The sequence below is a fragment of the Chrysemys picta genome, chromosome 9 (assembly GCF_011386835.1).
Source record: "Chrysemys picta bellii isolate R12L10 chromosome 9, ASM1138683v2, whole genome shotgun sequence".
In the NCBI taxonomy this organism is placed as follows: Eukaryota; Metazoa; Chordata; order Testudines; family Emydidae; genus Chrysemys; species Chrysemys picta.
This window is the reverse complement of record NC_088799.1, coordinates 26558091-26585607: the sequence shown is the minus strand read 5'-3', so window position 1 is coordinate 26585607 and position 27517 is coordinate 26558091. Positions and strand designations below refer to the sequence as shown.

Here is a 27517-nt window from a genome sequence, read left to right as displayed (position 1 = left end):
TAAACAATACATATTTGCACACGTTTACAAAGAAACAATAGTTTTCACATCGCTCCATATTTTTTAGACTTTAATTTTTTAGAATTAACAGCATTAATTTTGTTAACTCCAGTAATTCATTAGGCTGCTGTCCATCTACTTGTAAAAGTCTTGTAGAATTAGGGTGACCAGATGTCCCAATTGTATAGGGACAGTCCTGATTTTGGGGGCTTTTTCTTATATAGGCACCTATTATCCCCCACCCCCATCCCAATTTTTTTACACTTGCTATCTCTATGTAGAATTCAAGAAGTGAATTGATAAGAGTGATGATCAGTTTATTCAGATAATTTTATAATGTCTCAAATATGGCTGCTATACAAAAGTTTGCACTGGAAGTAAGCTGTCATTTGTGCAGGAAGCCCAAAGACTATAGTAGCTGTAATACAAATAACAAAAGAGGTTTTAATATATCTTGCCTGCAAAAGTCTGTCATATTTAAGACTTTGCACCTGCCCTGTGATGTTGGTAGCTTAAGCAGGGTGAAATGATAGTCTGTAGATAGTAGCAGTTTCAGTTTTGCAAGGCTTTATCGGTTGCTAACAGACAGCTCTTCAAGAGGAAGGAAGTACAAGACCTGAGGACAAAAAACAAACAACCCCCCACCATCACCACCAAGTTTCCAGGAACACTTGTTGATCTTGCCAGGCAGGGCAAGTCTGTCTTTTAGACCAGATGTCAGTCGTCAGATTAGCAGTTAGGCCAGACACTAAACATTTTTAATTGGTAGATTTTAAAACACAAGACCAAGAGATCGTTCTTTTAATGTGGACTGTACATGTTAAGTTACAGTAGCTGCTTTAATTAGGGATGTGGCTTTAAATACAAAAGTACTTCCTCTAGCGTCTTTTATTTTTTAATAGCTGGAAGTAATTTTTGGTTCTTTAAAAAATACATATGCAAACCACAGCCTGTTGCCATGGCTACTACTGTATGCTAATGTGAATAGCTTATTTCACATTCTTAAACCTATAGGGTTGGGGAAGCATAATTATTCTGGTCTTTCACTATTTCCCCTTTAGCTAGGCCACCATCCTTCTACTGCGAAGAAAGAATGTTGTAATTAGCCCAGAGTGCACAGCAGAACAGAGCTCTTCGAGGTGGTGGTGGCTGTGTCACTGTATTATTTAAGCAGCTTTAAGACGTAACCTACACTTGAGGCAAAACAGGTAAGACCTGAGCTCTCCCATGCTTGTTTGATTGTGTAAGTTGACATTAGAATTATGGAAAACTCTACTAAGCTTTAGTAAGTAATTCTGGAAGTAAGTAATTCTGGACTGTTTGTATTGACTGGAACTTTGTCATTTTGCATCTTGTGATTTATATTAACTGACTGAAGATTTTAATAATAATTTATTATAGAGACAAGAAATTGGCACTATCTGTTTGGAAAGGAAACTTTTTTTGATGTGAAAACTATAGCTAACTAAAAATTTATATTCATTTTTATATCAGAACTGAAAAATTTTACTTGTGGATAATCTGTTTAAATTATATTTTCCAAACACTATTTGCAAATGAAGTCCTGCTCTTGCCATTTAATTCCTGTGGGCAGAACCGGGCATCCATGCAGAGTCCATTTGGGGTTCTGGACAGGCATAGGGGCCGCCTGCATGATCTGATTAAAGGATCCTGGCTTAAAGCAAACAAGCAAGAAACCATTTTGGTGGCTTTTTCACTGAGCACTATTTTTTTATTTCCCTTGTATCTTACTTCTCTCGAACTCTCCAAGCAAGTGTTCTGATGTGTTTAAACCGATGTGCTGACTGTTTCACAATAGCTTCCACTTTTACTACTTAGTAGTAGTATTTGGAGTATAGTTTTATATTTAAGATGAGAACATAGTTGCCTTGAGGTATTATTATAGAGTTATTTTATTCCTCCTTTTCCTAATGGGGCTAAATCCTGCTCATCATTCCTGTTGACCCTAATGATTAAGTGGCAGGAATAAGGTAAGCAGGAGTTGGTATGAGATGTAGATACTGTTCCAAGTACATTTGTAAAATCTAATATAAATTAAAAAGACATTAATCCCTTGGCACCTGAGCTCCTGATTTCCTGGTATGAAATATTTCACTGCCAATGAATGTGCCACCAGTGTTTGGTGATTAAATACTGTGTTGGAATGAAGCCAGAGTCCACCTGGGCTGAACTCTTGCACTTCTCATGACAGGAAGTCAAACTAAATGGAAGTGGACCTCCTGTTTCTGACAGCTGAATTCCAGAACTAATTAAAGAATAATAAAGAAATCACCACAGAGAACCCAAGGGATATAGTGTATAGGATAATTATGCAGTATAATATTGATAGGGTGCACTTCGCTCATTTATATGCTTGTAGACTAGTGGACATTTGTCTAAATATTTTACTACTTAAAAAAAATTAATTACTGTTTGCCACCAGTTACTTGCAGATGCAGTTTATGTCATTTAGATATCTAAGAACCTGCTTTATGGGTGCTGGTCAGACATTGCTGAAAACCAAATCTTAATTGTCATAGTTAACTCTTTAAGCTGAATATGTTTGTAAAGAGATAATCAGTGTAGACACCTGAGCACAGGAGTCATGTAAGAGAAACATGGGCAATGAAGTATTTAAATTGTAAACTCTTTGGAGTAGGAAACTTGTCTTCATAACTGTCTCTTTCTAAAGCTCCTAGTATTCTGTTGTAGGATAAAAAGTAAAGAATTAAAAATGAGGTGAGTCGTGTTCTTATACCAGTTTGTAATAAAAGTGTGCAGGACTGCATTGAAGTAGACCCAGAGACGGGAGTGGAAGAAGGACACAAAGGAGGTGGTTAGTCATCATGGGGCATTAAAGGGGGGTGAGTGAAAAGACACATGAGTAGCGAGGTAAACTGGAGCAGAATAATTGCCAACTTTTGAGATGTTGGTAATAAGATAAATAGCTGGGTATACCCATCTTAGTTACATTTAACAACTAGATATTTCTTGATTTATATTAATCTGTAGATGAAACAACAAATGACAGTCAAATGTTCTATCCAGATTTCATATTGTAAAAATGGGACCAATTAGTTTACTTCAAAATAATGCATCCAAAAGGTGAGAAAACTGCCTCAGTTTCTAGACAAAGTTTCTATACCATAATATACAAAATAAAAAATAGTGCACAGATCTAAATTAAGCTTCTTCAAGACACCGGTATAAACAGGTGTTGTAACTTAGTTGGAAAATAAACAGTCAGAAAGCATGCACTCAGCAAGGTTTTTTCCTCTCAAGTGATCACGTCAGCTTTTATAATGGTATCAAATAAACAGAAAAGAACAGAAAACTCCTCAACTAAGCTTTCAAGTTCTAGGACCCTTGGTGTAGTGCCTGACCTTCCTGAAAGCACTCTGCTTCCAAGCAGCTGCTCTGATAGACCTTCATCAGAGCACCTTGGAAAGGGAATTAAACTGAGATTAACCCCTTATTCACCAAGGATCTGGTTATGCTCCTGCAACCTATCACAAGGAGTAAAAGTACACATCAAAAATCTAAAGGAAAGAAGCAAAGATGAATTATCAGTATTAGTGACAGGACCTACAACAGAAGGTAAACTCTTAAGAGAGCAGAAGGAAATAGGATTGGTTGAACAGATCGTGTTATTGATCTGCGAGAATCAATACAGCAGAATTCCTAATCAAAATTGAAGAGAGTGAGCTAACAAGGAATATATGGGAAAATAAGGAGACAACCTATTGAGTACCATTGAGAAAAAAACAGTACTCCCAAGTCCTGCTAATTAATCAGAGAAAGTAGCAAACCTCTTTGGCTTGTGCAAAGAAACTGAACGGAAGTACCAGGAGGAAGTTGTTTTACACAATGATTTAAAAATTTCAAAAAGTCACGAAGGGTTAAGATATGCAAATAAATCAAAAATGTATTAAACAGCTGCTGAGTTACCATGAGAGGAGCTATTCTTTTCCATTTATAAGGTTGTATGAAAATATGCTCAGGTCAATTGGATCTGAGTTATAACCAGCACTGGTCAGAATGAGGAAAGGAAACGCTGATGTTCAAAGGAAAAGGCAAGGGTGAGACGGGCAAGTCGTAGGTGATGTACAAGGCAGAGGAGCCAGCTTCTCCAGCTCATTTGGTGGAAAACTTTTCTAAGGATGAAGCAAGTCATCAGCAGCAATCGAAAGGGGTACATCAAAATGAGATTGCTGTGGGCTTTCAAAGTTTGAGACCTAATATACTCACTATGCCCTATGGGTACTTTCGTATGACTTATCCATGGGTAGTCCATGGGAGACACCTCTGGATCCACTTCTTTTTTCCTCAAGCAAAACAATAGCAATATTAATACTTGTAGCTAAGACCAAAAAAATTGGTCACTGGCGCCCCATACTGAAGAAAAGGGACAGAGATGAAAATAAATATATGGCCCTGAAAATGGGAGATTGCTCTGTGAAAGGAATTCATCAGGGCACCACTGCATGACCCACAAGGGGTAACAGCATCCAGCTGAGTGTGTTGCTGTGGTAACCAATCACTTCAAGTCCACAGAATCTATTATGGGGTTAAAATTCAGAATAGTAGGAATAGAGTAATGATCAAAATGCAGAATAAAAATCATCAAACATCATACGATACAGGTGACAAAGTCATTCAGAAAGCTACTCATCAAATTCTTCCAAATAAAAGGAGGATAGGATGGCTGGTACAATAAAGGGCACTGAAAGGCACTCAAAAATGCTGGGAAAAATGTAGAAACATACCCACTACATGTTATAATAGCTGAATTGGTCTAAAGTAATGACCTGAACCTTCAGCCAGAAGTAAGGACCAGACCAACATTACCTAAAATGATATTAAGGACTGTTAATGACTTAAACCAGCAAAACTAGAAAAATCTGCGTTAAAGCAGCCACTTTGTCGGGGGGTTCTGCCTACAATAGATATTGCTGCAGTCTCAGAATATCATAATATAAATTCTGATGTGAGATTTAGTCATTATTGAGGTTTGTAATTTACATGCATCGACAGAGTTTCTTTTGTTCTATTTTTCTTTATTTTAAAGAAACAAAGTTTAAGAAATCAAATTCTCTTCCTTTTCCAAGACTTTGCCATAACCATACATAATAAGTTTACAAAGACCATTCTATTACAATAATGCACTATACGTATGTCTTTGAGTGTATACACACTTATTCTTTTATATATATTTGATAAATGACTAGACAACCTTCTCCAAAAATGGAAATTAATAGACAAATTAAATAGCATTACGTAATTTTAAAACAATAATCATATAATTAAAGCCTTTACATTTTAAAATTGCAAGGCATTATAAAATATAGAAATTATGGCCCTGATTCATAAAGCACTTAACACCCTTTGTGTGCATGAGCTTAAGCGCTTTGCTGGATCAATGATTATATAAGTTTATGCATTTAAACCATTATGGGATACTTTTGTTCTGTTTTTACAAAAAAACACCCTCTGAAAATCCACTAAAAATCCCCACTACGTAGGGCCTGATATTCTGCTCATTGACAGTTTTGCCATAGACTTCATTAGAAGTAAGATCAGACCTAAAGTGGACCTTAATATGGCCCTGCTGATTTTTAAATCCCTGAATGGTAAGGAACCTACCGATATTAAAGACCTTTGCACTCTGACTCCACCTTTTGTCTTTGACTAATTGGCCTATCATTTAGTTGAGTGACAGAGACTGTAGAGATACAGAAAATGTTATTGTACTGGCTAGAAGGTAAACGTTTTCTAAATTGTTCCCAGTGGGTTTGAAAATTGGGAGAAACAAAGGATTTTTTTAAAAGTAAGTTTTTAAAAAAATATATCTATGTATCCATTTAAAATGAGTCAGTCGCAATCAGTAAACAGTTGCAACGTTTTGAAATGAGTTGCTAAACAAAATGTTATCAGGAAGAAGTGAAAATAGCTTTGTTTTTTCTAGCTGGAGCATGATTTTTAAATTGGTAGCAATGCCAAAGTTAAGATAAAAGATTCTACCATTGCTTTATTAAAACAGTAATTTGTTTAAGCAAGGAACTTAAGAACACAACTTACCTGAAGCATGCAGGTTAGTTATGGAAACTACCTAAAAATGGTACCCTTTTTATTTTTAAGTAGCCTACTATCTTAGAAGAGCTGGGAATGGAGTAGGATGCATGTCCTAAAAAAGCAGTGCAGATCAAGGAAAAGGGTAAAGCTGCATAAGATTCCTACCTATGTGTTTGCATCTTAAATACCATTGTGATGGGCAGATTAAATGGATGGCTAGATGGGCAGAGTCAGGGCTGGCTCCAGGCACCAGCCTGGCAAGCAGGTGCTTGGGGCGGCCGCTCCGGAGAGGGGCTGCACGTCCAGGTATTCGGCGGCAATTCGGTGGACGGTCCCTCACTCCCGCTGGGAGCAAAGCACCTCCCGCCGGGAGCAAAGGACCTCCTGCCGAATTGCCGCCGCAGCTCGCGATTGCGATTGCGGCTTTTTTTTGTTTTGTTTTGTTTTGGCTGCTTGGGGCGGCCAAAACCCTGGAGCCGGCCCTGGGTAGAGTGTGAATCACCTGCATAACTTCAGCTGGTTTCCCTCTTTCAAAAAATAAGTAAATGCCAAAAAATCTGGAGTGGAAATTTTGACATAAAGTAGCTTTAAGTTATGCCATGTATCTATAGTTAATTGTGGGTGGTGCCAGAAGAATTCCTGGGTTTGTATTTATCACACCAGCCCTCTGCCCATCAATAAATACTTATTTACATATCCATACAGTCCAGTTTTCAGAGTTAGACACCCAATTCCATGTTTGGACATTCAAACTGGCACTGGAGTTCCATATGGCTTTGAATACATGCTTCAGAATGAGCCACCATGATCCAATTACACATAAATAATATGGGGAGGAGTGGAAATCATGCCTTCCTTTGAAGAATCATGATGAACTTATGCAATGGCCCCTATATACTATGATGGTGGGTGACTTAAAAATGAATGCAATAATAAAAATAGCTTCCTAAGGCCTGATCTACACCTAAAACTTAGTTTTAAAGAAACTGGTTATGGTACTCAGGTGTGAATTGGGTGAGATGTAGTTAAACTGACCTAAGCCGTGGTATTGACACAGCTAGGTCAATGGAATAATTCTATCAAGCTATCACCTCATGAGGGGGTAGATTTACTACAGCAATGGGGAAAAAAACCTTCCGTTGCTATCGCAAGTGTCTATAGTACAGCACTACAGTAGCATAGTGTAGACATATTTTGTGTTGATATGAGCATCCAGGTGTGGAGCTGGGTGCCCTAAAATAGACATTCATGTTTGAAAATTGACTCCACAGTCAGTCAGACACTCAGACATTTTTATATTTCACATACAATATGTGTGATACTGCACAAGCCACTTACAGTAAACTCTCTGGGTGAAATGTTACCCCCATTGACGTCAATGGCAAAACTCCTATCGACTTCAAGGGTTGCACCCTTATTGTGTTGGTAAAATATGACAGTACACAGCTTTGTGAAACAGCATGCTGTCATAGTATTTTAAACCACTTGGGGCTATCTAGTGTCTGACTTTGTGCAAGTACATAAAGTTTGGAAAGGTTCAAAAGGAGACTGATGCCATGGTGAGGTTTAAGTTAATTTGTTGGGCCCCATAGCCCAGGTTCTAGTTTGGATGCCTTAGGTGTTGGAGTAATCCTTGGGGTATTTAGTCAGTAGCTGTGGCATGGCTTATCTGCTTCTTCCATGGTTAGTGGCAAAGAATGAAGTTGTAGCTTTTTTGGTAATAAATTGATTCTCTGGTGGCATTGTCAAACTAATTCTGCAGTAACTAAGACCCTGATCTATTCAGGCAAATGCTTGTGCAAATGTGGAGATCTGATTAAATCAACTGGACTCAGCATAGGAGCAGGGACCAGCCACATAGATTGCTGTGTCAGGGTCTTGCTCTCTTTGCTAGAAATGGTCAAATGGCAATATTCATCAAATGAATAATTTTTTGAAATCCAGGAAATGTTTCAAATACAATTTTAGAGGAGTAATTGCTTTCATTATTCATCTTACTTACTCTTTATTCATGCATGGGGTAGTGGCACCATTGCGCTATTTCCTGAAAGCTAGGTGCAGTGTATTGACACTTGTAGGTAGTGTTACTCTACAATATCACACAAGATCACTGTAAAGATTATTTTTCCTTATCTAATGTGCTGTTCCCTACCCCAATATTACCTGCACTTGCTCTCTTCAGGAGCTATGGAAACACCTAGCTAAGATCCAGTGGCCCAGAAATAGAAGCATACACAGTGCTCTTTATTCACACTGAGGAAGGATCAAAAGAACTCTTAGTGGAAAAACAAAAATTCACCTTCACCTTGACTCTAGATCTGGAGTTGGGTGACCATTTTTCCTGTTTCACTGAATGTGGAAAGAAATGTGTGTTTTATCTCATTAGAATTACATTGTCGAGTTTTTTTTTTTGGGGGGGGGAGTGTAACACCCACATAGACCAACATAAAAAGGATTTAAAAAACATCATAAGTACAAGCTGAATTAAAAACTCCAGGCCAAATCAAAGTTTATAATGACTGGTAATTTTAGGGAGAAATTGGGCTTTTAGCTGGAGTTTTTTTGTCATTTTCCTCCTGAATTATTGAAAGGTTGGATCATGGACACACTATGAGTTAGAAAGTGTGTGTAGTGGAATACAATAAGGCTAAGGGTGTGATTATTTAAACAAACAGAAAATTTTTTGAGCCCTGGAAAAATACAGTGAAATGTTCCTGAGACTAGGAAAAAAGGATAAAATCTACATCTGCCATTTTAAAAGTTTTTGTTGTTGCCAGAATCTGTAAGGTTGGGAATATTTAACATTATTTGTTTGTGCAAAAAATGTTGCATACTTGCAGTGGGTACTCTTACATACATTTCCTGTAAATTTGCAGAGCTGAAGCCAATTGGTTGCAACCGAAAGACAGTCTTTTGCAGACACAGTGCCTGTGCTTAACTAATCACATTGAACACTGTACAGTGAATTTTAAGCAGCAGCAATTTACTAAGCCGGGTAAAGTCTGAGAGCTTGGTTATATTCTGCATCTAACCTTCAGTCTAACCTTGCAGCCTGATCCTCACTGTGTCTTTGAGAATCTTTTTAAAAAGGGATTTACTCATTGTCTGAACAGACGGTCCATCGGAACAGTACTGTGCATGTGTCACATCTTCACTATAGTTCAGAGGTTATAATGTTTTACATATAAGATGGAATATACCAACACTAGCTTTTAGGGGATGGTTTTTATCCAGATACCTTTTTATACCACATTTTTGTGACTGTTCTGCCAAGTAATGCCAGTCTGCAGTGGCCCACGGTTATGTATTTGTGTCAGTCCCTAGTGTTTCACGAAGGCAAAACGCTGCAGTAGCATGAAAGCATTTTTTTTTTCCTTCCCCCTTTGCATTCTTAAGGCTCGACAAATACGCCCAGTGCTTCCTGGTAGGTTTTGCTGAATGGGGGAGGGGCAGTGCAGGCAGCGACGGAAACCAGACATTAGAGATAAGAGTCTGCACAGCTATATGCAACAGTCTTTTCACTGCAGCTGAGTGAGTTGTGGCTATCATCATGCTTCTGTGACAAGGAACTGACAAGTTCACTTTTCCAGTCTTTTGTCATCTTGTAATAATGAATCCCACAATGCCTTGGGCAATCTGTCCACAGTCTGGTTGCCTCTGAAAAAAAATGTGAGAGGTAAGTTTCCATTTCCACAGTCTGTCTCTCTCTCTCTCTCTCTCTTTTTTAAATACAGTCTTTATATTTATGTATATATTTTCGCTGTGCAAAATGTAGCTGGCTGAATGAGGAAGTGAGATTAGGCTTTCACTGACTTTCAGTTTATCAGGCGGGGGCTGGGTTACCACGGTTTATGGTTTCATATCACACACCATCTATAGCTAAAAAGAAAGCAGTGGGTCGCAGTTGCAGTTCTGCTTAAAGCAGCCTCTTCCTGTGAGTGTTCTGCACGCCCTGTCAGATCGCAGGGGGTTTTGCAGTCCTCAAAAAAGAAAAAAGAAAAAGGCGGGGGAGGAGGAAGAGAGAGAATAGGAAAAAACAAACAAACAGGTGCATATAAAGTGTCATAATCGCTTAATGATCTTTGTTTGAAGGGAACACAAGATGGAACAGCAGGGGCTCCTAATTGCTTGCAAAGATTTTTCAGAGGGAAAAATTCTCATCACTTCTTCTCAGTCTGCCCTGTAGCTTGCTTTTCATATGGGCCAAATATGTTCAGGGAAAGGTTAATTCTCTGCCTACCGCACATAAATTACGCATGACATGTTTAGCTGTGTTTCCTTATATGGAGAGTGCTGTATTTCAGTACAGTATGTCTTTTGCCAAGTTTGCAGGGTGGAGGACGCCCTGCATAAGAGGTTCTTTTAATTAATTAATTTATTTATTTATTCTGTTTTGTAGTGCGTCACTCAAACTGTAAGAAAAGTGAGTGCGCACACTGGTGTACAGGAGCTAAAGTTCGGTTTGCATAGTACCATTCACTAAGTGTGAAATAAACTTTAAAAACTATTTTGATTTTGATCTTTATTCAAAGAAGGAAATAATGAGGCTTGTTCTCTGTTCAGCGGCTGGAGGTTGTTAAGATTAGCACTATGCCATAAGGAAATATTTTGATACAAAATTCTGTAACAGTAGCAATGTGGTGCTGATTCAGTTTAATGTTTTACCTTACAACTAGCTTACTGTCATTTGGGCGTAGAGAATCTAATGGAACCAACTTGTACTTTGAAGCTCTCAAGTCCCATTGAACATAATGGTGCTTCTAAATTGTAAATTAAACAGTTACATCATTTGGTCTACCAAAACTGAAATGGTAGGAATAACTGAAAAGTTCAGTAACTGTGTGTAGGTATATAGGTATATGCATACAAGTGCACATTATATCTATACAGCAGCATATTAATATATATAGTGTGCATATGTAAATATAGTGTGTGTATGTATATAAACTCATACACACCTAAATGTCCTGGTCATATTTAATAAATACATGTATGTATGTGTACATATAAAATTATTATAATCCTTTGAAAATTATCAGGTAAAGAAAAAACTTGGATAGATCTAAATTATTTCTAGAACATCTGTCAGTGCAATATATGTTGCCAACATAATGGATAAAGGAAAATCAGTTGACATAATTTATTAGGACTTTCAGAAAAAAATCTTTGACACATCTCAAGGGGCTACTAAGGAAATTAAACAGTCATAGGGTGGGAGGGAAAGTACTGTTGCAGATTTGAAATTAGCTTAGAGGTGGAAAACTAATTGGAAAAAATGGTCATTTTTCAACATGGCAAAAGGTAAACCATTGCTTGTTTCAAGGTTACATACTAGGGCTATGGTAGTTTAATATATTATTAGTGACCTGGAAAAGGCAGTGAACCATAAAGATACAAAGTCTGCAAATGACACAATTTAGGAAAGACTAGAGAAAACTGTGAAGAACTTCAGAGGGATTTAATAAATCTAGGTGAATGGACTGCACATTGGCAGATGAAATTCAGTATGGTATTGTTAAGGGTACATTGAAAGGAACAATTTGAATCATTCACACACTTTGAGGTTCTAGATTAACCATGATGACTTTGGCTCAAGACCAAAGTGGGTGAAAGCCTTTGTTCAGGATACAGTGATTGTTTTTTGACCAACAAAACAAAATATTAGGATGTATAAATAATAGGCTAGAAATATTATAATGGCATTTTATATTAATCAGTGATGCACCTTCACTGGGAATTGTGTATTTGGTCCTGGCCACTTTACCCCAAAAGCATGTAACAGAAGCAGGAGAGGCAAGTGACAGACAAATGATTGGAGGCACAGAGAGACTTCTGTGTGAGGACAGAGTGAAAAGATTCAGTATGTTTACTTTAGACGGAAGATTAGTAAGAGAGGACATGATACAAAATAATGAATGAAATAGGGAAGGTAAATTGGGTTTTCCTTTACTAAGAACATGAGAAGAAATAATCATCGAAATGGAAAAATTGATAAAAGGAAATCCTCTTTTTACACAATAATAATTAACCCGTGGAACTTATTACTGCAAGATATGATTGAGGCCAAGAGGTTAGTAGAATTCAGAAAAAAAAATTAGACACTTCTATGGACGATGAGGACTTACATGGCTACATTTGATAGAAAAAAATCTCCTGTTTTTAGAAGGATTAGGAAGAAACTTCACCTATGAGCAGGTTATTGGGATTTATTTGCATTTTCTCTCTGGTACTGGCCACTGTCAAAGATAGGGTCCAGCACTGGGAATTCTATTTTGTAGATGACAGTGAAAAGTAAATTGTATAAAGTGAATAACTGCTTCTGCTGCCATTTAAACCAATGGCAGAGCTCCTGATTTCAGTGGAAGTAAGACTGGACCCTATCACATTTAAAAAAAAAAAATAGTGTCAGGCTACTCCCTTTTAGAGCAAAATACATAAGCACATACATTATATATGCAATGAATTGATGGTAAATCTGTGCACGCAAGCTCAGCAAACACAAAACCTAAAGTAAATGTTTATGTGATTATTATTTATTTAGTTGTTTGTTTATTTTTATGGTAACATCTACAATGGGCTAGACACTTTGCAGACAGACACCCAGATAACAAAGCTTGGTCCCTCCCCCAAGGAGCTTCCAGTCTAAGAACAGAAAGACAAACAAGTAGACAGGTTAGAAGAAAATGGAACAACAAATAAAATTGTATGCTGTGTAGTTGTAGCCGTGTTGATCCCAAGATATTGGAGAGACAAGGTGGATAAGGGAATATCTTTTATTGGACCTCACCACCTTGTTTCCCTAACAAATAAAGTTATCATTATATGCACTGTAGTCTATATGGCAGAAATGGGTCTTCAGGAGCAGATGTGTTCAGGATGATTGTCTTGTACTAAGAAGCAGATGAGTTGGTGGGCAGGGCAGGAAAATTATGTGGGGGTTGGAAGTCCAGGAAAAAATCCATTCCTAATCCACAGGTGAGGCCAGGGCTGGCTCCAGGGTTTTGGCCATCCCAAGCAGCCAAAAAAAAAAAAGCCGCGATCTGCGGCTGCAGTTCGGCGGAAGGTCCTTGCTCCGAGCGGCCGAATTGCCGCCGAATAGCTGGACGTGCCGCCCCTCTCCTGAGTGGCCGCCCCAAGCACCTTGCCAGGCTGGTGCCTGGAGCCGGCCCTGGATGAGGCATAGGGAAATGCAACAGCTCATAGCAGAAACTGTGCTTTTTGGGGAAGTTCTATGGTTTGTGTTATATAGGAGGCCGGACTAGATGATCATAATGGTCCCTTCTGGCCCTGGAATCCATGAAACTCTATAGTTGCTAAGATAGCCTGTAGGCTGGAATAGAGGCCATGGTCCCTGTACACCTTCTCTGTGGGTGCGAAATTCTTGATGTAGTCCTATGTGGAGTATAGGATCATGTCCAAGAGGTGAATATAGCTGAACTGCTTAGTAATAGTGGCTATAATATAATTAAATTTAACATATCTAAAGGGTAAAATACAAAAGAAACCCTTCACAGTCTCATTTAATTTAAAAAAGGGAACTACACAAAAATGAGGAGGCTAGTTAAATGGAAATTAAAAGAAACAGTCAGAAGTAAAATGCCTGCAAGCTGCATGGAAACTTTTTAAAAACACCATAATAGAGGTTCAAATTAAATATAAACCCACAGGAGGAGAGGATATTCTTGATTTAGTCCTAAGTGTAGCACAGGATCTGGTCCAAGCGGTAGATTTAGCTGAACTACTTGGTAAAGTGACCATAATATAATAAAATTTAACAAATTTGTGGGGAGGAAAACAGCAAAGAACCCCATCACAACAGCAGTTAACTTCAAAAAGGGGAACTACACAAAATGAGGAAGCTAGTTAAACAGAAATTAAAAGGTACAGTCCCAAAAGTGAAATGCCTGCAAGCTACATGGAAACTATTTTAAAAACACCAGAGAGGCTCACATTAAATGTATACCGCAAATTAAAAAAAAAAAAATCAGAGGACCAAAAAATGCCACCATGGCTAAATAACAGAGTAAAAGAGGCAGTTAGAGATAAAAAGACATCTTTTAAAAATTGGAAGTCAAATCCTAAATTGAAATGAGCATAAACTCTGGCAAATCAAGTGTAAAAGTATAATTAGGCAGGCCAAAAAAAAGAATGTGAAGAGCAACTAGCAAAAGACACAAAAACTAACAGCAGTTATTTGAAGTACATCAGAAGCAGGAAGTCTGCTAAATAATCAGTGGGGGTCAATGGATGATCTAGGTGCTAAAAGAGCATTGAAGGAAGACAAGGCTGTTGCCCAGAAGCTAAATGGATTCTTTGCATTAGTCTTTATTGCAGAGGATGTGGTGAAGATTCCCACACCTGAGCCATTCTTTTTAGCTGATAGATCAGAGGAATTATCCCAGATTGAGCTGTCAATAGAAGAGGCTTTGAAAAAATTGATCAATTAAAGAGTAATAAGTCACCAGATGATATTCACCGAAGAGTTCTGAAGGAACTCAAATATGAAATTGCAGAACTACTAACTGTAGTATATAACCTATTTCTTAAATCAGCCTCTGTACCAGATGACTGGAGGAGACTTTTTTTTTTTTAATGGCTCCAGAGGTGATCCTGGATATTACAGGCCAGTAAACTTAATTTCAGTGCTAGGCAAACTGGTTGAAAATATATTAAAGAACAGAATTATCAGCAACATAGATGAACATGATATGTTGCAGAAGAGTCAACACAGCTTTTGTAAAGGGAAACCATGTCTCACCAATCTATTAGAATTCTTTGAGGGGGTCAACAAACGTGGACAAGTGGAGATAGTCCACTTGGACTTTCAGAAAGCCTTTGACAAAGTCCATTACTAAAGGCTCTTAAGTAAAGTAAGGAATCATTGGGTAAGATGGAAGGTCCTTTCATGGATCAGTAGCTGGTTAAAAAATAGGAACAAAGGTTAGGAATAAATAGCCAGTTTTCACAGTGGAGCGAGGTTAATTGTGGGGTCCCCCAGAGATCAGTACATTCATAAATGATCTGGAAAAGGGGGTAAAGAGTGAGCTAGCAAAGTTTGCAGATGATACAAAATGACTCAAGATAGTTAAATCCAAAGCAGATTGCGAAGAGTTACAAAGGGATCTCACAAAAGTGGGTGACTGGGCAACAAAATGGCAAATGAAATTCAATATTGATAAGTAATGCACATAGGAAAACATAATCCCAATTATACATACAAAATGATTGGGTCTAAATTAGTTGTTACCCTTCAAGAAAGATCTTGGAGTTATTGTGTATAGATCTTTGAAAACATCTGCTCAATGTGCATCAGCAATCAAAAAAGCTAACAAAATGTTAAGAACTATTATTAAAGGGAGAAAAAATAAGAGAAAATATCATAATGCCAGTATATAAATCCATGGTATACCCACACCTTGAGTACGGCATGCACTTCTGGTTACCCCATCTCAAAAAAGATATGTTAGAATTGGAAAAAGTACAGAGAAAACGACAAAAAATGATTAAGGGTATGGAACAGCTTCCATATGAGGAGTGATTAAAAAGACTGGGACTGTTCAGCTTGGAAAAGAGACAACTAAGGGGGGCTATGATAGAGGTCTAGAAAATCATGAATGATGTGGAGAAGGTGAATAGGGAAGTGTTTATTTACCCCTTCACATAACAAGAACCAGGGATCACCCAGTGAAATTAATAGGCAGCAGCTTTAAAACAAACAAAAGAAAGTACTTCTTCACACAACCGGTCAACCTGTGGAATTTGTTGCCAGAAGATGTTGTGAAGGCCAAAACTGTAATGGGGGTAAAAAAAGAAATAGATGATAAGTTAATGGAGGATAGGTCCATCAGTGGCTATTAGTCATGTTGATTCAGGGATGCAACTTCATGCTCCAGGTGTCCCTAAACCTCTGAAACTGGGACTGGACCACAGGGATGGATCACTTGATAATTGCCCAGTTCTGTTAATTCACTCTGAAGCATCTGGCAGTGGCCACTGTCAGAAGACAGGAATCTGGGCTAGATGGACCATTTGCCTGACCCAGTATGGCTGTTCTTATGTTCTTATAGTAGTTTGTGGCCAGTATAAGAGTGACCACAGTGGCAACATTGCTACCTTTTCTCGAGTCATCGCCAGAAATCCCTCTTCATGACATCCCTCTCCGCACCTTCACAGAGGTGTTCTATAGACCAGCTGTACCACATTTGGGAAGTGCAGAGGCTCCCTTCACTCCTGTTTTGACAGCTGTATTCTCCCATATAATGTAAAGTCAACAGTCTCTCATCCTATTATTGTGTATTCGTTCCTATTTCCAGCTAAACTTGGGAAAATTGAACAGTAAAATTTGTAAAAAATGAAAATATATTTTTTGTAGCTGACAAATAATTCAGGCTTAATTTGGTTTTCATTTCAGTCAAAGATTCAAATTGGTTTTTATTTTGCCTTTTATTTTCCCCTTAAATGATAATTTGTTACTTAGGTAAATTAGAGACCCTCCACAACTAGAAATTCTCCATGTTATCCTGTTTTGAGTCTGTTTTTAATTTTGTCCAGTTCTGTAGCTATAAGTAATAACACACAAAAAAATGCAGTTCACTGTGTGATCACTAACTAACACTGAATAGTAATTAATATAAAAATCAAGCTGTAACCTAGCCATTATTCTGCCTAGTGTAGCGAGAGTAAGGACTGAATCAGCAAGGAGGCTAAATTCCCTTTTCATCTCCTACACATTGAGCCCCACCAGAACACTGACCGGTATTGGGAGGCAGCTTGCACTTCTACTGGCTCTTGTAGTACATGTTCTGTGAATAAATTCGGGGCTTTACCCTCTTCCATCTTCCATCCCTTTCATGAGCATTTAAAAATGTCACCTTTTGTGGAGAAAGGGAGGGCCATGTTTACATGCACTTAATATTATTCAGTGGAATCCATCCTGCAGAGCAGTGAACTTCTACTGGACTGATAAATGTTAAGGCCCTGGGACTTTAGGTAGTCCGGGTTAGTAGTTTAGCAGTAGCACTCTCTATTAATGCTTCAAGGCTTGCTTGCTCACTTGCACTGTAGATCCATGGAACTTAGAAGCTTTTAAAAGTAAACTTGATCTACAGGAAAAGGGGATTGATATTTGCTAAATATGTGCTTCATGTTAGACAATCCTCCAAGGAGCATTGATCTGTGAGAATGTTGCTCAGAGGGGCCTCTGAAAGTCCAGGAAAAACAGGGTTTATGGACTAAAAAATACTAATCCACAGAACGGAGAGGTGGGCAAGATGTAATTTATTGTCTGCAGCCAGAAGGAGAATAATTAAAGAGAGCTCCATGTTTTCTTGTTTTGTATGAGGGTATAGCAGCCAGTATACAGGCTGAACACCTCCTATTCTCTGTTTTTATTTGCTTATAAGTACTGCTTGAGTTCTGCTTCTGGATAGTTAATACAGAGATGGTAATAACACAGGAAAGACCTATAATTAGGAGGATGAGACTTTACACCTCTTGATGACCAGAATAGTGTATGATTGCTACTTAGAAGCTCTTTGGAGAAACTACAACTGTCATACTCCTAAAAGAGCTAAAGCCAAGACAATCATATTAATTGGTATAAAAATAGACCTAGCAGTAAATATTCATGCTCTTCAAAGGCTTAATACGTGTTTTCCTTTGCTTTATGTATATTTTAATGAAAATGCTATGAAGATTGCTGTAAAGAAATAATTTTACTGTTAGCAAAGGCCAGTGCATTGTGATAAAACTGGGGAAAAGTCCTTTCTTTTTTAAAAAGATCTTCTGTGATCTCTAGATGTTATCCAGCTTGATGCAATTTTATTTAGTACTGTGTATTTTCATTCCTGTAATACAGTGGCATTATAGTATAATATCAAAGAATGGGTCCAATCTCACAATCTCTTGTTCCTTCTGAGTAACGGGTCAGTGGAAAGGGCATAATGAAATTTTATCTATGCATGCGTTATGCACTCAGATACTGTAGTGAAACCTATCTGTCTATTAGAGAGAGGAGACTGAGCTACAAGAATTGGATTGCAAAGTACTAAGATATTCAGATCCAGGATTTTGATTTGCCCAATTATAGAGGTTTCAGAGTAGCAGCCGTGTTAGTCTGTATCCGCAAAAAGAAGAACAGGAGTACTTGTGGCACCTTAGAGACTAACAAATTTATTAGAGCATAAGCTTTCGTGGACTACAGCCCACTTCTTCGGATGCATATAGAATGGAACATATATTGAGGATATATATATACACACATACAGAGAGCATAAACAGGTGGGAGTTGTCTTACCAACTCTGAGAGGCCAATTAATTAAGAGAAAAAAAACTTTTGAAGTGATAATTATAGAGGTAATAATGGTTAGCCATGACATTTGGTTTCCATAACCAGGCACAGATTCAAATCCTCTTTCCTGCCCAGGTCAACCATGTTCAGATCCAGGATTTTACATGCCATCTCCTATGTTAGTGGCTAGAGGGATGACTAAGAAGCTTCCCCATGCTTACATGGCTGCTCACATTACTCGTCTCTACATTTTCTGCTCCCTGGGGACCATGGAGACTGCTCACTGCTTCTCACTGATCCAGACACATTTTAAAGTTATTTTTCTAAGTAATTCAATAAGAAAAACAACATGAAAAGAACATTTTCTTTCTATTAGGGCCATGATTACTTACCAAAGGCATAAGCATATGTCTTCTCTTTTATTGCCATCTTCATGACATTTGGCATCTGTTCTGCCACCAATATACAAGTATTACTCCATTAGTGTCAATGGGAGTTTGTGCATTTAGTAAGGGGAAGAGCTGAGCCCATTACTGCTATATTTGGTTTGTGATTCAACTTTTAACATATGTCTAGTTGGTAAAGGATTATAAATTGAAGAGGTGAGGATTTTGGCACGACATGTCACCCAGGAGTTTAGTTCCTGTTTTTGCGTATTAAAATAAATAATGAATACTAGCTCTTGCCCTGGTATCAAACTTCTTTTACCAGCAGTAATCTGCACAGGACAGCAGTATGTGGGCATCTCCTTATTCAACATTTTGTTTAAATACTAAGGAAACTGACTAATCTATTTTTAAAATGTGTGCTGGTTAATGCTGGTAATGTTTTTCTGCTGTTCCCTGAGGCATCTCTGAAATGTTCATTCATGTTTTCAAAAGAAGCCGTCTTATTACACAACATATGTCTGTGACAACTGTCAAACAAACCCAATCATTTCAATTGTATATGGTTCTATAGCATATACATCAGTGATTCTGGGCATATATGACTCCCCTTGAAGTCAGTGTACATTAGGCCATTAGTGGATAGTTTCTGTGAGTCCCTGTATTTATTTGGTTATTGTTATAATTGTTCAGTGTACATCAAACTCATAATAAAATACAGGGATGTATCAGGAGAATTATTTTTCCACTGAGATAAATTATTTTTAAAAAGTCTACATAATGCCTGCTTCTATATCTCTGAAATATTCCCTCAAATTATGTTATATGCTACATTATCATTACAGAAGATTGCCTGTAAAGTCTGACTTTAGTGCAGCAAGCTGGGACAACTGTATCTTTAAAAAAATATAAAGTTAATAGTTTCCCATACATATAAATGCAATATTTCACATTCAGTAGAAAACACAAATAAATAAATAAATTAGTGTTACTGTTCTAATTATAGCTTGTTTTCAATGGGATGATTGCTACTTGGTTTTAATTCAAAACATCATTAGCAAATTTAAAAGATAAAAACATTTCTAATGTCATTAAAATGTTAAGTTACTTTACTGTACTGTAAGATTAGTATAGGGCTGGATTAACCCTGCCTGAATTAAAAAAACCAAAAACTGCAGAAGTGAGGAAAAAGAGGGGCAAAAATTGACACTTGTTCCCTTAAAATGGAACAGGTTGGACAGGGCTATATGACTGCCAGCCATCTGTTCTACAGTGAACGTATCCTCACATATATTAGCAGTCACTGAGATGCTTCTTCAGTCTAGTCACCCACAGACTCCCCTGGCAGCACTGATTCCTCAGGAGCCATATTGTTACTAGTCAAATCACCCACAACTTCGCATTAGCAGCTCTGAAGAGAATGTCTCAAGAGTTAATGCTATGTCTGTATGCATATGCAGGTGGTCAGCTGGGGCAGTGGAGGCTGGATAATTCTTAGCTACTCCCTTTAAACCCCTACTCCTAAAGTCTTCTGGAGACTGATCTTCATGGTGCACTTGTGGTTGGCAGGAGTGGGCAATGCAACAGAGGCAGCATTCTACTTCCTTTCCTACTTTCAAGAGGAATTCAGCTTGAGTTGTGTCTCCTCTTTATGGGATTTGGGGGAATTTTGTGCCATAGGGTGGCCTGATCCTATGAGATTTGCGTGGCTGCACCCTTACATTCTCACAGAAGGTCTCTAAAGGCAGTGGAGTTATCATCTGTTCATACAGATATGTTTTATGGTTGGGCCCTTAATAGCCAGTTTAAACAATGTTAGTTCTTCTGACTGTTGAGGCTCTTACTCATTGCCAGAGAAGCGTAAAGGTGCCTTAATGTAAATGAGAATTCAGCCCGCATACCTTTGAATTGTGTGTGTGTATATGTATGTATATGTTTATGCATTTATATATTTGAGATTTCAAGCTTTGGTCTGTGATATACAGAAGGTCAGACTAGATGATTTGGTGCCTCCCCTCCCCCAATAAGGGATTCATAGAAAATTAATATTGTGGGACACCTCCAGTGTAAAAGCAAGCTGGACATAATTTTGTATTTGAATCAGAACCAATTTTAGCATGATAAATTACATGGTAGATTTGATTTAAATCATGATTTAAATCACTAGTCAGGAATACTCGATTTAAGCATGGATTTCTACATAAAAGTGCATTCTTGTTGGTTGTTATAATCTTAATACATATTCTTCACAACTCAGAGATAGATGAGACCCAAACTGGATCTCTTTTACGGCCTGCTGCCATTATAGGTTTTCCCTTCTAGTGAGAGAATGGTATGGTAGATCTCAAATCAACAAAGGCTACACTCAGAAAGACCTCAAGACTTCTGGAATATGCTGCTCAAACCATTTCACTTTTGTTTCTGCTGCCTGTCCCTCCCTTCTCACATTTATCTCCAGACTTCTTCCCCTTGTCCAGATCTATTCCGCCCCCAACAATCTTCTATTCATTGAACTTTCTGAAACTTTGCACTTTTAGAGAGAGGTAAGAGACTGACTCTGTGTACACAAATTTGCAGAGGGACAGTAGGGTTGAGGTCCATTATTTCTCACCTCTGTGCACCATTTATTTATTTAAAAACATTTTTGCTGTTAACAAGCATGTTATCTCTGGAGACACAAATCCACAGTTTGAGAACTGCAAAACTAAGCATCTCTGATGGTATCTTCTAGACCAGGAGTCGGCAACCTTTCAGAAGTGGTGTGCTGAGTCTTCATTGATTCACTCTAATTTAAGGTTTCACGTGCCAGTAATACATTTTAACATTTTTAGAATGTCTATTTCTATAAGTCTATAATATATAACTAAACTATTGTTATATGTAAAGTAAATAAGGTTTTTAAAATGTTTAAGACGCTTCATTTAAAATTAAATTAAAATGCAGAGCCCCCGGACCGGTGGCCAAGACCCAGGCAGTGTGAGTGCCACTGAAATTCAGCCGTAGGTTGCCTACCCCTGTTCTAGACTGAGCACTGAGTCCCATTGGGTAGATAGAAAGATTAACCTAAATAATCTATACAGAAGCTGTGGAACCCCATAAAATTGGGTCCCTAATCCATGAACTATTGGAACTCATTTACAAAACTTTTCTTAAATATTACATGAATATATTCTCATACTATAGAATTAGAATTTATAATCCCTATTCCATGATGAGATAGCTTTGAGATATAATGTATCTTATTTAAAACTATCTTTAGATAGTTTTTCTCCTCAGAAAGCATTTTATCAAAAAAATCTGATTTAAATTAAAAAAATCAGATTTTTTTTATTTTTTTTAAATAATTGATTTTTATTCACCCTTATAAATTAGTATCCGAAAGCCTAAAATCTGTATTTTATACAACTGTACAGTTTAAAATAAGAAATGCAATATTAATCCTGAAAGTACTCAGGTGCCATACTGACGGCATTTATTACATCCATTCATTTATGCAGACAGTAGTGATGCTTTTCTAGGTGTATGGATGGTAATTTACATTTGAATATGTTCAATATTTTTTTCTGTTAGAAGCTATATGAATGCTTTATTGTCTGGCAGTGTGAGAAGCTACTGTTGCAAAAGGACCCTTTCCCTCCCCCCGCCAAATAGATACTGGTCATTAACATTAAATTTATAGTTGGGTTCTGATAAAAGTATATCTGTTACACTTTGATACACAAAATGAAGTTTTTTAACAGAATATGCACTGATTTTTTCTTTTAACTTACTACACCACGTTTTCTATATCTTGTAGTAAGAAGTTTAGATTTCATGTGCCAAAAGATTAATAGACTTAGCAGACCTGTTTGTTAAGCTTAGTGATGATAATGTAATAAGTCAAGAAATGGTCACAGATCATTTGGTGAAGCAAAATATGCATCAGAGTTGAATTCAGAACAGGCATATTTTGAAAGACAAATCAAATGTTATAAATAACATTCCCTGACTTTGCTAGCTAATCATACATTCATGTGGTCTACAGTGCTTGAATAGGAAGTTCAAAAGATTCATAGTGCGTTCGATATGCATTTAATATAGTGAAGATAACTTGCAAAAGTATTCCGTCAATTAAACACATGTGCAAGTCCAAGTGGTATAAATAGGAATTCACATGCCTAGCTTAGGACCATACATAGCCCTTAGTTTTTACATTAGGCCAGTTCCTGAACTTCATAAAGTCAATATAGAGAAATCCTGAGGCCCTTAGTCAGACAAGCTGTCATTGACCTTGGTAGTTCTATATATTTGTATTCTATTATGGACTTCAATAGGAGTTTGCCTGATTTTAAAAAGTGAATAAAACGAGTTATGAATTGCATTCATTATCTGAACAGGTAAGAATATTTACTAAAGAAAGTGCTTTACTTAGAGGGTAAAACTCCTACTAGCTTCCCTGGGAGCAGGATTCGGCCTAGAGCCTAAAAATGGACCATATTCTAAATCCTGGAAAGTATGCACATGCTGCTTAACCTTAAGCTTGTGAATAGATTTCAGTGGCACTACACACGTTAACAATTAATAATTAATCACATAATTAAGTGCCAGTCTTGGGGCTCAGAGCGCTCAGCAGAGCTTGCAGATTCAAGCTCTAAAATGGTTCATGATAATTTCTGTCAGAAATTAATAAAAACATATAGACTATGAAGGTTTTGAAAACAGTCCACGGAGTATCAACAGCTTCATAAAACATAGGCTAAATGCAGATGATTGCTTCAGAACATAAACGTTTTACAGTGTCTGATGTCTTCTTGCATCACACTCCAAAATTAAACTTCAAGGTCTAGACTAATAAAGTAGCAATAATTCAGTCAAGAGATCCAATCGTGTGGTAACTGACCAAAAGGTTTACTTCAAACCCTGCTTAAATTAACTTTTAACACGGGGTTATTCAGCGAAGCGCTGGTCTTTGAAAGGGACAGCAGTTCAACTAGTTTAGGATAGTAAATGGAATGAATTTCATAGACTCAGTTATACAGATCACCAGACTAACTATCTAATTTTATAGAGTTTAGCAAAATTGACACTATTTCTCAAGAAGTGTAATACTAAGTCTTGAGATTTAGCACTTCTTGTTGAGAGGTCATCCCCAAGTTCTGAGTCCACAAGGCTTTCATTTCAAATATCTGTATTGCACAGTGTGTGTGTGTGTGTGTGAGAGAGAGAGAGAGAGAGAGAGAGAGAGAGAGAGAAATACCAGTTGTGGCTCCATAGTTAAGGATGAGTTGAGCTTTTCACTTAAAGCAAGTGAAAAGCTCAACGCTATATGATGAATGAAAATACATCTTTGTATCCTCAAAATTATAGCACTTGCTCTTTGAGAATAAAATGAATTTTCTGAGAATATACAAGTACATCTGTTAGTTTGTTTACAAGTTAAAATTAATTAAAGATTGATTAATTAAAGATTGGTTAAAATTAATTAAAGATTTAAGAAGTGTAGTACCTGGTATCAGACCTTTTGTTTGTCCCTAATGATCTTAAGAATGGAACAACAGAAACTCTTCAAACTTCCCATACAGTTAGAATTCAAAAATAAAAAATTGTGCATAGGGTATGTTGAAGAATTTGTTTAGGATGACTGGTCATTTTTCCTATTATAGTTTTGTAATTGAAAGATTTTCCTTCAGCACAAGCTGAGGAATAAGAGTCTACCTCACAGAATTTCACAAAGAACTGACCTTTTTAAAAAATAGCTACCATCTTCCATTGTTCTCAGTGGGACTAAGGCATAAACTATTTTTAGCAAAGATGGCCATTGTCTCTGTTCACCCATTCCATGGGGTCTTTCTCTCTGTTTCCTGACAGCAATAGAGGCCGCCGTCTTCCCTAAGGGACCTTAGCTTCACTTTTATTGGGAACGATGGGAAGCAGTGGCCATTTTGAAAGAGGGTATCTTAACTGAGGTAGTTTATAGCTTCAACCCCATTGAGAACAATACAGTAGAACTGTACAGTAGAACAGTAGAACAATACAATACTAACAGCTCAGGAATGGAGGTTTTTCATAACTCTGAAATGTTTGTAACTCTGAACAAAACATTATGGTTGTTCTAAAAATTTACGACTGAACATTGACTTAATAGAACTTTGAAACTTGACTATGCAAAGGAAAAATGCTGCTTTCCCTTTATTTTTTTAGTAGTTTGTTCAACACAGTACTGTCCTGTAATTGTTTTTTTGTTTTTTTTTTGTTTTAATCTCTGCTGCTGCCTGTTTGCATATTTCTGGTTCCAAATGAGGTGTGTGGTTAACTGGTCAGTTCGTAACTCTGGTGTTCATAACTCTGAGGTTCTGCTGTATGATGATGTTGGCAATTTAAAAAGAAGGCTGTCCTTTGTGAATTATCTGAAGTAGATTTTGCGTACCACCTTCTGCTGAATTAAGAACTTTAAATTATGAAAAATGACAGCAAAAATGACCACTAATTTTAAATATTTCTTTTTCAAAACTACCCATTAATCAAATGACTTGAACTCTGCCCTGTAATGACACCATGAATAAAAATAAAAATAAAATAAGTCTTTAAAAATCAATTTAATCCAACCTGGGACCACAAAAAATAAGATGTCTTAGTTAAAATTATATTGTTATTGCATTGTATCAATGTAAGTTATTTGTACTGACGGCAAAGCTAAAGTTATTTTGGGTTCCCTAACTGTGTATTTGCATAACTTAACAGGAATTCTTTTAAGTTTAACTTTAATTCTGAATTTCTTGGATTCATAATGTTCATGTTTTTTATTTTATGAATACCACATGCTTTTAGTACATATTAATGATATGTACTCTCAATCATAACCCAATTTCAATGTAATTTTTGATTGGGAATATATATGTGTATGTGCATGCATATACATATATATGCATATGTATTCGTACACAAAATGTATTTCTGTGTTATAAAAATATTTAGTTGTGGACATTCTTCTTGCAAATAACATCATGTGCCATCTGCTGCGTCAGCTCTGAAAAGTAGAGCAAGTCTATCTGGAATTTGCCCAAAACAATCTGCAAAATGTTCTAGAGAGGTTGAATATAGTAATATAGAAAATAGCAAAATCCAGAAATAATCCCACCAAATCATAGAGGGTTATCCCAAACAGTCCTGCAAACCATACTACAAGGTTCCATAATGTTTCAAAGTTATGGCTTTGAAATTCAGTGCATTTGGGGAATTAATCTACATGGTACATAACTACTTTACAAAGGGCCATTGCAACTTGTCTGAGGTGTCTGCGGGTGGTATATGTCACTGGGCTTTGCTCTATGAGAGGTGTCTGGGTGTCATCTTTGCTTGTGGTAGTTTAAGCTTGACCATCTGAAGGAGAGGTAAAAACTCACCTATGCTACCAAGGTGGAGGAGAAAAGAGCTATTTTCCCTGTTTGGGAGTTCTGAAAAGAAACTGCCCTTCCCTGCTGCTCCCTCTCCCCACTGCTGGTAGTCTGTGAAATTTGTTGTGGTCTCTGCCTACTCTTCTCACCCCATGCTGGAGCTATTATCAGTGAAAGAACAGGGGCTATCTCCATCTGAGGCTAGTCTACATTACGGGGGGAGGGGGGGGATCGATTTCAGATACGCAAATTCAGCTACGGGAATAGCGTAGCTGAATTCGACGTATCTGATCCGACTTACCCCGCTGTGAGGACGGCGGCAAATCGTCCGCTGCGGCTCCCCCGTCGACGGCGCTTACTCCTACCTGGGCTGGTGGAGTATGCACGTCGATTCGGGGATCGAGACGCGATAAATCAATCCCTGAGAGATCGATTTCTACCTGCCGATCCGGGTGGGTAGTGAAGACAAGCCCTGAGTCATAAGAGGAGAAGCTGGGAGTCTGACTGTCACCCTGCAGTTGTTATGATCTCCTGCCAGTGGTGTCATCAGAGCTTCAATCTCCCAACCACTCTCTCAACCAGGATGTGAACTAAAGATTGAAGATTGAGAAACTCTCTCAGAATTGACTAGCATATTAAAATTAACCTAAACTGGGGCTTCACTTTAAGGGAGGCTTCACTTTTCTTACACATATGTGTGTGCTCCATACTTAAAGTTGATTTTGTTTTTAATCTGGACTACTTTATGGAGGTGGAAGAATACGAATATAGAAATGAGTGCTTAGTAACACCATTTATAAATAACTCTAGCTTAACGTATTAACAGTAGCACTGTCTTAGCTATGAGGCAATACAGTGACGCCTGTTTCAGAATAAAGTATGCATTTCTTTTAAAACCCGAATAAATTGCTTTAGAAAGAAAAGATGTTTGCTTTATTAATTGGGTCTAGATGCATCACATTCTTCTACAGTCTTTAAATTCCATTTTTCCCAGGGGTACCATAGAGTGCTATTCAGGCTTCAGAAGCTTGGTGAACCAGGCAGATTTGTCAAGTTTTCCAAGGAGATTGCCAAGCTCGAGGCAACAGTAATTAGGCCTGGGCTCACCTTAAAAATATATGCTACCATTCCAACATTTTGTTTAATATTCAGCGTATGAATTTGGGTATAATGGCCTCTTTGTTTTAAGTTCTATTCAGAAAGTTTACGCCACTCATTTTCATTGATGAGTGCCTTGGCATTTGTCTGATGACATGCACTTACAGTCTGAAACTTACACTGGCTATTTCAGGCAAGGTACCACTTTACCCATGCCATTCAGTTTCCAGGGAACAAAAGTCCAAACACAGTGATAAACACAGAATGATTTACATATGAGAATAAGTAAAAAGCAGTGT

At 37.5% G+C, this 27517-nt stretch overlaps 1 protein-coding gene across 41 annotated transcripts in view; it reads left to right on the top strand.

Annotated features, from left to right (window-relative positions):
* The first annotated feature begins 767 nt into the window (after nt 1-767).
* Nucleotides 768-27517, top strand: part of MBNL1 (muscleblind like splicing regulator 1) — a 198739-nt gene continuing 171989 nt past the window's right edge. For 5 of the 41 annotated variants that reach the window (XM_024102603.3, XM_065557889.1, XM_005286941.4 and 2 more), the window contains exon 1: nt 8538-9748. The gene's annotated coding sequence lies outside the window, so the exon portion shown is untranslated. Of the gene's footprint in view, nt 1209-8534; nt 9749-27517 lie in introns of those variants that run through there. The other 36 variants (XM_042853672.2, XM_065557888.1, XM_008165050.4 and 33 more) reach the window with 23 other exon arrangements.